General features: G+C 35.5%; 1 pseudogene; it reads left to right on the plus strand.

The window, feature by feature from the left end:
* The first annotated feature begins 11294 nt into the window (after window positions 1-11294).
* LOC127557074 (eukaryotic translation initiation factor 4 gamma 2-like) overlaps window positions 11295-12442 on the plus strand; it is a 46875-nt pseudogene continuing 45727 nt past the window's right edge.

Consider the following 12442-nt stretch of genomic DNA (forward strand, 5'->3'; position numbering starts at 1 on the left):
GCCTGGGGCAGCCTCTAATTTGCACAATGCAGGGCTCAGCCTGGGGCAATAGAATTTTCACAGTGTGACTGTTCTCCCTAGGCAGAGACACTTCCAGTGCCATGAGCAATAGGGCAATTGGGCTTTTAAGGGGAATAGGGGGAGTGATACTTTTGCTGCTCAGCCTCTAGCCCTAAGGCAGTTGCTAATCCTCACAGTGGGGTTCCTGACAGTTCCTGACAGGGCACTTCCACAGCTTGGCCTGTGGAACCCAGGCCTGAGTCACTTTCATTGTAGAACTTTTCCCAGAGCTCCCCCACAGCTTAGCCACTCTTTGCAGCACTCTTGGCAGGATAGCTAATGTCCATATACCTATCCCTGCTCTGCAGAGGAAGCTGGTAACCTCCTTGCCCTGAAGGCAGACCCTACAGGCTTTAAAAAAAAATGAGTAAAAATATCAAAAGGATCATTGATAGCTTCTATACAGAAAGAGAGCAAGTTTTCACCCACACCACCACCACCCCCTCCGCTGAGAAGACTAATAGTAGACAGTCTCCAGACAATACCCCAAAGGAGGATGCAACTTGATCCCCATCACACAAGGCTCTCCTGGGGAAAAAAAAAATTATAAAAAATCTTAAAAGAGAGCTAGAAGAAAAATGGGGAAAGGAAAGAGAAGCTATATAAGAGAGTAACAATTTCTGAAATGTGAATTGGAAAAGATAAAGAACTCCCAGGAAAGTAGTATTTGTGAATTGGAAAAGATAAAGAACTCCCAAGAAAGTAGGATTTATGAATTGGAAAAAAGAACTCAGTAAAAAAAAAAAAAAAAAAAAAAAAGTGAAATGGAAAAAAAAATTTCATAGAGCAGAACAACTCATTTAAAAACTTAATTAGACATATACAAAAAGAAGTAAAAAAGCTAATGAAGAAAATAACTCATTAAAAACCAGAACTGAACAAATAAAAATGAATGATTCATTGAGACATCAAGAATCAGTCAAGCAAAACCAAAAAAATGAAAAAAATAGAAAAAATGTTAAATAGCTACTTGGAAAAACAATAGACCTGAAAAATAGATCTAGCAGAAATAATCTGAGGATTATTGGACTTCCCAAATATTATGATGAGAAAAAGAGTCTAGATGCTATTTTACAAGAAATCATCAAAGAGAACTGCTCAGATGTAATAGAATCAGAAGGTAAAACAGGTATTGAAAGAATTCATTGAATACCTTTTGTTTCACTGATTCTTGATGTTTTCATCTAGTCATTCACTTCCCTTTGTTCAATTCTAATTTTCAGTGAATTATTTTCTTCAGTTAGCTTTTTTATCTCCTTTTGGATTTAGCCAATTGACCTTTTATATGAGTTGATTTGTTCATTGGATTTTTTTCCATTTCAGACATTCTGTTTTTCAAATAGTTGTTTTCTTTTATTCCATTTACCAAAATGATTCTTTAAGAATTTATTTTTTTTCACAAAATTTATGAGTTTCCTTTTTCAAAGCTCTCATTTCCTTTCTCCATTTTCTCCTAACTCTCTTTTGAGATCCTTTATGAATTCTTCCAAGACAGCCATGTGAAATGGACATCAAATTATATGACTCTTTGAGCTTTCTTCTGGAGATGTTTTGCTTTTATTTTTCTCAGAATTTGAAGTGTGTTCTTCACTGTCTACATAAAATATACCTATGGTCAGAGTTCATTTTTTTACTTTTTTGTTCATTTTTAAAGTTTGAGATATGCCCTTAGGACAAAGTGGAGATTGTGCCAAGTTTTCTCTACAAGTGACAGCAGCTTCATGCTGCTCTAGGACTGATGCTGCTAGCTACCTTTGCATGCTGGTCAAGGCCATGGCCAAGTCTTAATTTTTTTTTTTTGGCTGTAATTCAGGGGCTCACTCTTTGTCTTTTTTAGTTACATTGGAGGTCTCACAGCTAGTCTGTTGATTCACTGGTTTCTGAACCATGGCAGAGAACCAATGCTGCTGTAGTTTGGTTATGACCCTCTCCCTAGATTCCCACAGTGCAAGGAAATCTATTTCCCCTAGGTCTTACTGCACTGCACTGCACTGCTTATACTAGCCTGCATCCTCTCCTTCCATTGCTCAACTGTGATAGCACTTTTTGAAGTTCTTCCAAAATACTTTCTGCTGGAAATTTCTTACTCTTCAAAAAATTGTGGGTTCTGTCACTCTAATACTAATTCACAGCCTTGATCTGATATTGATTTGAGGGAAGCCAAAAAAAGCTCAAAGAGTTGTCTACTCTCCACTATTTTGACTCTGCTCCCCTATATACTATTTCACATGACAAATCCTTTACATATTTGCTATTTTTAATACTTTTGTAAAAACATTCATATCTTTAAATTGTTTGATCATTTTAAAATTACATTTCTGAGGCAAGAATGTGGTGTGTGTGTGTGTGTGTGTGTGTGTGTGTGTATGTGTGTATGTGTCATAATCCTTTTTTTAGTGTTGATGACAAAGAAGTGCTAATCCTTTCAGTGCTAATCTGAGAAAACTTTTAAGGATTTTTTTTTTATCATTCAGTAAGATATAATTATCCTAGATATGCAATTCTGAATATATATATATTAAAACATCTATGCATTCTTGAAGAGTTTTATAAACACATTTGATGGTAGTTACTCAACCAATCTGAAAGTTGGCATGGGAATAAAGGCTGTGTATACTTCTATTTCATCTCTCACATTTATAAAAGAATGGAAACTAACAAGTGGCTTCAGTGTTGATGTCTGTATCAAGTCTGAGTTGCCAGAACATTATATCTATATTGTCTCATATCGTACTTTGGGTACTTTTAGGAGAGTTGTATAAAAATATAATGAAATTGAATATTTGCATTTGCCAACTTATGTACATGTTGTATTTCCCACTAAAATGTGAGCTCCCTGAAGCCTGATATTGTTTCTCACTTTTTGTCTTGACATTTTCTATATCTAACATCCTTTCTGCTTTTGATATAATATACATTTAATTGAGTGGTGGTGTAGATGGCTATAATACATATATTTTCTTTATTTACTTTCTTCCAAAAATAATGTTCTGACCATAACTTGAAGACCCTAAAAATGGCTTTCATAATTGCATTTTCTAGTTTCAGTTTGAGAGCTTGATTATATTTTATTTTGTTCCCTTCCCCCTCACTTAATAGTATTTCATTTTAAAGATTTTGGAATTCCATTTTTCTTCCTCCCTCCCTTCATTCCTTCCCCTCTATCAGTGTCAGTTAGCAATTTGATATAGGCTATCCATTATCATGTTAAACATGATATTATCATGTTAAAGATATTTCAATATTCATCTTGTTGTAAAAGAAGTGTTAGAACAAGGCAAAACACAAGAAATAAAGGGAAACAAAAAACAAAAAAAAGTAAAAATAGTATGCTTCCCCATCTTTATTCAGATTCTACAACTCTTTCTCTGGTAGTGAATGTCATTTTCCATCACAAGTCTTTTGAAGTTGTTTTTGATTACTGAGTGATGAAGAGAACTAAGTGTATCATAATTGATCATCACAAAATGTTGATGTTAATATGTACAATGTTCTCCTCACTTAAATCAGCATCAGTTAATGTAAGCTATTTCAGTTATTTCTAAAATCAGGCTACTTTTTATTTCTTATAGAATAATCGTATTCCATTATTCCAATACAACAGAACTTGTTCTGCCATTATCTAACTGGACATTCCCTCAATTTCCAATTCTTTACCATCATAATAAGATTAGCTATAAATATGTTCAGTTTTATAGTCTTTTGGACATGGTTCCAAATTACTCTTCACAATAGTTTGATCAATTCACAACTCCACCAACAATGCATTAGTGTCCCAGTTTTCCCACAAATTTTTCAACATTTATCCTTTTCCCCATCATTTTAGTCAATCTGATAGGTGTGTGGTGATCTTTCATAATTGTTTTAATTTGCATTTTTCATTTGACTATAGATACTTTAAATTCTTCATTTGAAAACGTCCTTTCATATCCTTTGTCAATTTATCAGTTGGGGAGATTATACTACATTTTCAATGCAATCACTTAGTCTAAATTATAAAGTTTGATTTTAGGTATCATTCAGTCTGGCATTTCACACAATGGCATCTACATATAAGTAAAATAAATCAGCTGACAATATACAGTCTAGTCATACTCTTTTTTTCAATCTTAAAACAATTACTTGTTCCTGGTTCAGATCTAACTTTTTGTTTTTAGGCTCACATATAGATTTCTCAAAGAACAATTAAGATAATTTCATACTCCCATCTGTTTGAAAACTTGTCACATTGTGTTGTGAGTCATGCAATCAAGGATGTAGTGTAGTTTATAAAACAGAAGAATATTTTATTACTGTTTCCTATTCTCTCCCAGAACTCTCTTGCTCCACAATCTAATGAATGTTGGCAATTTAATTTCTAGTTCTTCTGCCTTTTCAAAACTCAGCCTGCTTTTCTGGTAATTCTTGGTTCATTTATTGTAAGGGTCAGGGGAAGAAGAGTGACATTCAGTACAAACAGGAAGTAAACAGGCTTTGCCTGAGACCCCTGGAAGTGCTTTGCTGGAAGTGCTGCATAGGGACTGGCTCATGAGCAGGAATTCTGTCCACATTGATATCATATCATTAATGGGAAGTGTCTCCTTCTATGATTGGTTGTGCATGTGACCTCATAGACCCTATTTAAGATATAACGAAAAGGAAGTTGCTGTCTTTGACCAGGTGTTCACCTAGGAGTCAATAGGATGTCAGCTAGACATGATGTGAACACATGAATAAAAGACTTTGAGCTTGCACATGACTGTTCTTGAGCATGCTACCAGTATTTAAATCACTGTTCTTAGGAAACAGTGGCCAGAGATCTCTGAAGGACTCAGAAAGAGGTAAGCTTGGCAAAATTGATTTAAGCACTGCAAAGATAGTTACCGGAGATTTTTCTAAGGATCTGGGAATTAGGAGAGACTGGCAATAGTAAATGCAGAGTAATACAAAGGTGTTTGCAAATGAAGTGAATGCCAGGAGTAAAATATTTCCAATTTATTGTTGAAGTTTCGCTATGGAAGAGTCTTACAATAATCTTTCTGATGTGTGAATTTAGTACAATTTTCAGTAATTTGAGCATTCTTAATATTGCCCTTCTACAGAATTGGAATATAAACTGATTTTTTCAATCCAGTGGCCACTATTAAATTTTTCAAATTTGCCATAATATTAAGAGAAATACTTTAGCAGCTTCATCTTTAGGGATTTTACAAAGTTCAGGTGGATTATCATCACCTTCTGTAACTTTTTTTGTTAGCTATACTTCCTAAAGGTCCATTTGATTTATTCAGAATTACTTCTCAAGGATCTGTGGCTCTACATAAGTAACAAAATCATTGTGCTTATTAGTAATGCATTGTTCTGTATATTTTGCCATCTCTTCTTAATATCTTCTATTTATATTAAGTCCCTTTCATAAATATTTCTTTGACATCTTTTTATTTTATTTTATCTTGCCTTTTCTGTTTTATAGTTTTCTTCTATTTCTTTGTATTGTTCATTTAAGAATCTTTTTTTTTTTTTGTCTTTACTTGCTCTTCTCTGGAATTCTACAATCAGTTTCGTATGTCTCTCCCTTTCTCCTTTATCATTCACTTTCCTTCTTTCCTCAGTTATTTATAAAGCCTCACGAGACAGCCATTTTGCTCTCTTGTTCTTGTTTTTCTTTTTTTTTGAAAAAGTTTTGTTGGTAGTGGTGTTACATTTTGTACAATATTATGACACTGTCAATTGCAGGTTTTGTTTTAACTGATGATGTAAGGTTTTTCCCTGTTTGGCTGCAAAGTATATAGTCAAACTGATTTAAATTTTCAAAAACTAATGATGTCCATGAATCAGGATTACCTTTTGTGTAATGTTCTCTGTGATTTTCTGGAGGTCTCTGGACAACCTTTGTTTAAGCAAAGTAATCACCACAAGAAGAGCCAAGTGTTAAAGTCCAAAAGTTTTTATTGTCTCCTCCACCTGATGCGCAACTAGCTTTCTCACGGCCTCCAGAGGGGACTTGGTTTTAGTGGAGAAAATGCAGGAGGATAGGCCAGCCACCACAAGGCTGATGAAGATGGAAATGATTCTCTCTCTTCTTGGCTCCCAAAGCTTGTGCTCTCACCTCCAGTCCTTTATCTTCTCTGCCCTCTTTCTGGCTGAGGCTCCCAGGTTATATGCTCTATACTGAGTATAAACCAATCATTATCTCACTAGAAAACCATTATTTGTTGTAAGATTAAATCTATCATACTAAATTTAGAGGACTATTAAGCACCATGTTAAACTAGATAACCATTGTCTCATCGGTTCCACTGACAACACTTATAAGAATCCTTGTTTCAGAGTTCTGGCCCATAACACTTTTGGGTTGTTGGAAATCAATATTTGCTATGACCAGCAAATTATCTCAACAAAACTCTGTCAGTCTCTACTTTTCTTTATTTTGTATTCCAACTCCAAACTTTCCTATCTTTCCATTGTTTTTTGATGTCCCACATTAACATTCTAATCCCCTACGTAGGTCTTCAATGAAGTGATCAATTTTGGCTTTGGGGGGTGGAGGGGTAGCATCTGTGGTTGGGGCATTCACTTATATTATTCTTGTGTTGAATGCTTTTCCTTAGAATTAATCAGACTATTCTGTCATTTTTGAGAGTATAACTTAGTACTACTTTTCTCACACTTTTTTATTGACTATGGACATTACTGCGTTTTTCTGAGGGACTCTTTCCCATTTAAATCCAACTATTACCATCCATTTAAGTATACTGACACTCAAGATTTCAACATTTAAGTTTCCATCTCCTTCTGAACCACATCTGTCTAAGCTTCCTTAATAGATCTTACATTCAAAAGTTCCTAGGTGATATTGATCTTTATAGAAAAAGACTTTACTTACTAGAAATATGCATGACTGAACTTCTTTTTGACTTTGGTCCATATACTACTTTATTCTGTTAGCTACCAGTAGTTATCCTTTGTTCCTCTCCAAGAGTGTGTTGGATATCTTTTGTTCTGAGGAACGCATCTTCTGACATGATATCTTTTGTTATTTCCATACTGTCCATGGGGTTTTTTCAATAAAGGTGTTAGAGTTGTTTGCCTTTTCTTCTCCAGTGGATTACCTTTTGTCCTGACAAAGCAATGATCCAGGAAGTGTTACTATTCTTATTCTAAAGGGATTAATAATCTTTGTTGATGTTCTTTCAAATGGCCAATTTCTAATTCCTCTCTCTCCTTAAATCTCATGAATTAGTCATTCATTTCACATTAAAAACACCCAGGTAGTCATATGATCATTTTACAAATGAATTAACTAAGTTTAATTTGGAAGCAACTATCTTTCCCTGTCTTAGTGATCACTTCTTCTGGACAAACATATATAGTTCTTTTCACTGAAATTAAATGACTTCTTTGAGAAAAGTAGTCTGGGAAGTCATAATTTCTCCCTTTCCATAAATATATAAATGGGTAGGAATGGATCAAAAGCAAAAAAAAAGTATTGCAAACACAAATACACAAAATACCATCTAATATAATTATCTTTACATTTAAATTTGGTCTATTGTTATAGACTTGAAGTCTTAATTTAGAAAACAAAAGCAATTACATGTTATAAGAATGTACATGTATGTCTATATGAGTTTTTAAATGACAAAAACTACAACAAAAGCTTGTTCTACTTTATCCACTTTAAGGCTTAAAAAAAAGCCACGACATGCAAAATCTAGGAAATGTACTTTTCTAAAATGAGACAGCCTAGAAGCATTTATTTAGTTTCCCGTTTTTCTAATAGGATTTATAGGTCTAGAAAAATCTCATTTTCAGTCCAAGAGAAACTGATTTCAAAATATATATTTGAAAAAAAAATTACTCTTAATCTCCACGTGAAGATCAAATGAGACTTAGAGTAAGACAAATTGACTGAAAAACAAGGCTATTACTAATGGTTACAGTGTAATAGAATCCATAAAAAATAATCCAATTACAGAAAATAGACCAATACAACAGTGTTTTTGTGAAGTTTATATCTTAAGACTTTTCCACATTGAATAAAAGATAAAGGAGGGATAGATAGATATGAATATTCTTTAGCATGAAATAGCAAATACACACATATACACACACATAAGTATGTACGCATAAAATGATGCTGACAGTGATGATGAACAATTCACTCTTTGTCTTGTTTTTACCTAGCTATGTGTTGTTTACCCTCCCCATTATGCTATGACTTTATTGAAGACAGTAAATAGATTTTCTCCTTTGTATCTCTAGCATGGCACCTGACATATCAACAATAAATAAATCTTTCTTGACTGTCTAACTGATTTACTGACTGACTGGATTCATGGATGAATGAATGAACAAAATAAATTATGCTATTTATAATAAGATGACATGCTTATAAAGGGAGAATGAGACAATAGGGAACAAATGAAAGAAAAAGACATTGGGCAAAATTGGAAGTTTTATGGGAAGACATGGATCAAGATTCTTCATTGAATTTGCTTTTAATGTCTATGTGTGTGATGTATGCTTTTCTATGTGTACATATTTATATAACCATCTCTGTATATTATTTTCAAAATTGTTCTGCTTTTCTCTGCTTCTTTTGAATTTCCTTCTATTCCATGAATTTAAAAAAATGTTTCAAGGCTATCCCCTTTTTTGCAGGGGAAGCATCAGTATTGTGTAATTTTCCTCCCCAATTTGTAGAAAAAAAACGAGTAAAGATTTTTTTTCTTTTTTTGTTGCTGTTGTTGTAAAACATTTTTAAATTAAAAAAAAAAAAAAAAACAGAAAAAGAACACAAAACAAAAGAGAACATTGCCATGTTCCCAGCAGAACATCGGAAAGGAATCAAAGTATATAATGACAAATTACTTGATCAAGAATATATATGTGTGTGAATATATATATTATACACACACACACACACACACACACACACACACACATAAATATATAAATATATATCATTGGAAGAAATTATATGTGTCTATTTTTTCCTTATTTCCCTGTAAATGTTCTCATCATATCTATTTTTTCCCATGTTCATTCCTCACCACTATCCCCAAGTAGATTAGTAGTTAAGAAAGAATATATTTCTGTTAATATGATACATACATACACATACCCAGACCCATCCATACCTTGACCCCCCCCTATATATATACACACACTATCCCTGCTGAATCCTTGTTTCAATTCTGCTCCTAATTTACCTTGATATTACTTAATCTCCCCTCATCCATGTATACCTCCTTTGTTTTCTTCTTACACCCTTTGCATCCCAGTCTGCCCATCTCTCCCCCATTATATCTCTATAGATTTTGAAGGTATACACCCTCCATGGTATATATGTAGTGTTGCCTATTTAACCCTTTCTTCATAGTAGATTTTCAGAACTCTGAGCCATCCTCCCCCCTTTTTATGCCTATGTGCCTATTCTTCCTCTGCACCTCATATGTATAATTACTTTTTTTTTCCTTAACTCTGCAAATTTCTTTTGAGCTACCCTATTGTTGATATCAATCTTAAACACTTCCCATTTTAAAAAATCATAAAACAATTTGTCCATGTTGTGTTCCTTGAAATTGTTCTTTGGTTTTGGCTCTTATGTTTTACATTTTCTACTAAGTTCATGTTGTTATGCCACAGTTCCTTTTTAATGTCCTGACCTAGTTTCTCCAATTCTCCTATTTAGTTACTCTGCCTCAGGTTATAACCTTTCCCTCTTAATGTCTAATGAGATAAAGGTTTTATATCTTTAGGCTATCTTAATGTTTGACAGGATAAAGGTCTATCCATTTTAGATATCATGAAAATACCAGTAACCTCTCCAGTACCTCCCTCCATTGTGTCATCCTAGATGCCTATCCCCATTACGTTATACCTATGCAGGTACCTCTCCCATTAAGTCATTGTTCTTTTCATCCTATAAAAATCTTGCTGTCCTGATACTCAGGGCTGGATTCTTTGAGACAATAGTCTCATTCAGCCCTGGGACCAACCATGGATCCATTTGGTCCCAGTAAATCTCTCCATTTATTAAACTATTAAATTGATCTCTAATCTCTGTCTTGCTCAGTTTCTCTGGCATTACAGTGTTTGATTGATAGAAAGTCCTAAAAACCTGCAAGTTTGTTTAACGTCTACTTTTTTTTTTGAATATTATAAAAACTATTTTGCTATATATGCTATTTTTGGCCACAGGCCTCATTCTTCTGATTGTTAGTAGATATGATTCCAGAACCTGCAGTCTTATACTGACTGATGCTAAGTTCTGCACAACTGTAAAACTGTAATTGTAACTCCATCATATTTGAATTGTTTCTTTTTTTTTTTTTTTTTTGCAAAATTTTCTCTTTGATCTCAGGTTTTCAAAATTGGCAATAATGTTCCTATATGTTTTCCACAAGGCATCTCATTAAGGTGTAATCAGTGGATTTTTCTATTTCTACTTTCTCCTCCTGTTCTATTACTCCAAGCAAATTTTCTTGGATTATTTCTTGCATTGTTGTATCAAAGTCCTTTTTTTTTGCTCACAATTTTCTGGCAGTCCAATTACTGTTAGATTTTCTCGATCTGTTCTCCAGATCTGTCATTTTTCTTTCTTTTTTTTTTTTTTTTAGATTGATAAAAGAGGTTTATTATGGGGTTTGGGAGTAAGGTTAAAGTATAGTTAAGGGAAAAGGTGAAGATAGAGATAAAAAGGGCACTAGACACCGAGTTCCAGTGGACAGAGGGTCCTGGCATGCCAGGCATAAGGCTGGCATGTTTGGAACCTATGCCAAGAGGTGGTCCCAGTTTGGCCCTTTTATAATGGGAGATTTAGCTAGAGGGGCCTGTGGGTGTAGTTCCAAATTGTCTCAGATCCGGGTGGGGCTGGGACAGGCCCGGATCTTCTAGTGGAATTCAAAGGGACCAGGATTTGTGAATCAAAAAGTCCTTGATTGATAATTACTTTGACTAGGAGGGGTTGGGAATCAGAAAGAAAGGAATCTTAAAGGGGCCACACCCACATCTCCCCCCTCATTCCCCCCCAAGCAGTTGAAACTTAATTCATTTAAGAAAAAAAGACATGGGCAAAGTCTCTTATTGAGGCAGAGTTGAAGATTTTCTCCTTCAATGATTTTCCAAATTCGGGGGTCCCCTCTTCATTCCCCCCTCAAGCAGTCACCTCCAAATGCATGTGGGAAAGGGAGCAACAATCTCTTCTTAACTGCTTCGAGCTGACAAGGGTTGTAGAGATTTGGGGGTTCATGCCAGGAGGTGAGGGGTATGGTGTGGGGTTTGAGGATGGCAGCAGGGCATATAAGAGGTGTTTGTCCCGGTCAGTCATTCCCATTCAGTTGTCCCATGTTCTTCAGGCTGAAAGGCAGTTGAGAATCCAAAGATTGAAGCCTAAAGAAAACAGATCTCCGATGGAGGTAAAACTGGGGTGTCATCCAGGGTGGAGATGGGAACAGCAGGAAATGCAGCAGGTACCTTCTGTGGGCTGCCTGTAAGAAGATGGCCCATCTAACTATCCAAGAGAAGTAGGAGAAAATGCTGGGAGCAAAAGATTATTCGTCTATAGTAAAAAGTGTTAAGTAGCCTAGAGTTTAGCCCTTTCAGTCTTAATTTCCAGGAAAACTAATTTCTCCTGGGGTTGGGATTAAAGGGTGTAGACTAAGAAATCAGTGTGGACTAAGAAGTCAGGGTAGGCCAGAGGCCTTGATATCTAGTCAAGATAAGAATGCAGTTTAAGCTCTTAGAAATTAACTGTGCTGCCTTTCTTAAAAAAAAAAGAGTTGGCTCCTCAATAAGCAAAGATCCCAAACCTTCCCTCCTACTTTCCCCAATCTTGTGGGGGAGGGGTGGAAAGGGCCAGTGGGAGTGCAAAGTATTTCAGCTCTGACAACCCAGTTTACTGGCCCTGAAATGTTTGGACTGTCTTGGGATCAAAGGGGAAACAGGGGCAGACCCTAATTCCCTACAGGGAAGCAAGATGCCGGGGGGCCAGTTCAGCCCCTGTGGTGTTTGCTGGCGTAGTTTCCCCAGTGTTCCTCTGCTCAAACTCAGGACAGAGACTGGGGTCTCCTCGGACAGTTGCCAGGGAACCTATAGGCCTAAATCTGGGAGAGATTTGTATTTAAAAGGTGCCTCCACTCTGAGTGTTTTTTTCAGGAGGCAGAAGTTGCCCTGAGAAGAAAAGAGCTGAGAGTTTCAGGTTAGAGAATTAAAGGAAAACCAACAGGTGTTAGCAGCAGAGCGGATTTGGGACCCCGGAAAAAAGTTGAGGAGGTGAGTTTCGTTAGGTTGAGTTTTTCAGGTTTAAAAGAGACAAATGTGGTGGGTGTGTTTTGGCTCCCCCCTTTTTGCTTGAGGGCACAAGTGTTAATCAGTCCTAGGATTTGAAAGAAAAAAA

This window comes from Antechinus flavipes, chromosome 3 (assembly GCF_016432865.1).
Source record: "Antechinus flavipes isolate AdamAnt ecotype Samford, QLD, Australia chromosome 3, AdamAnt_v2, whole genome shotgun sequence".
Lineage (NCBI taxonomy): Eukaryota > Metazoa > Chordata > Mammalia > Dasyuromorphia > Dasyuridae > Antechinus > Antechinus flavipes.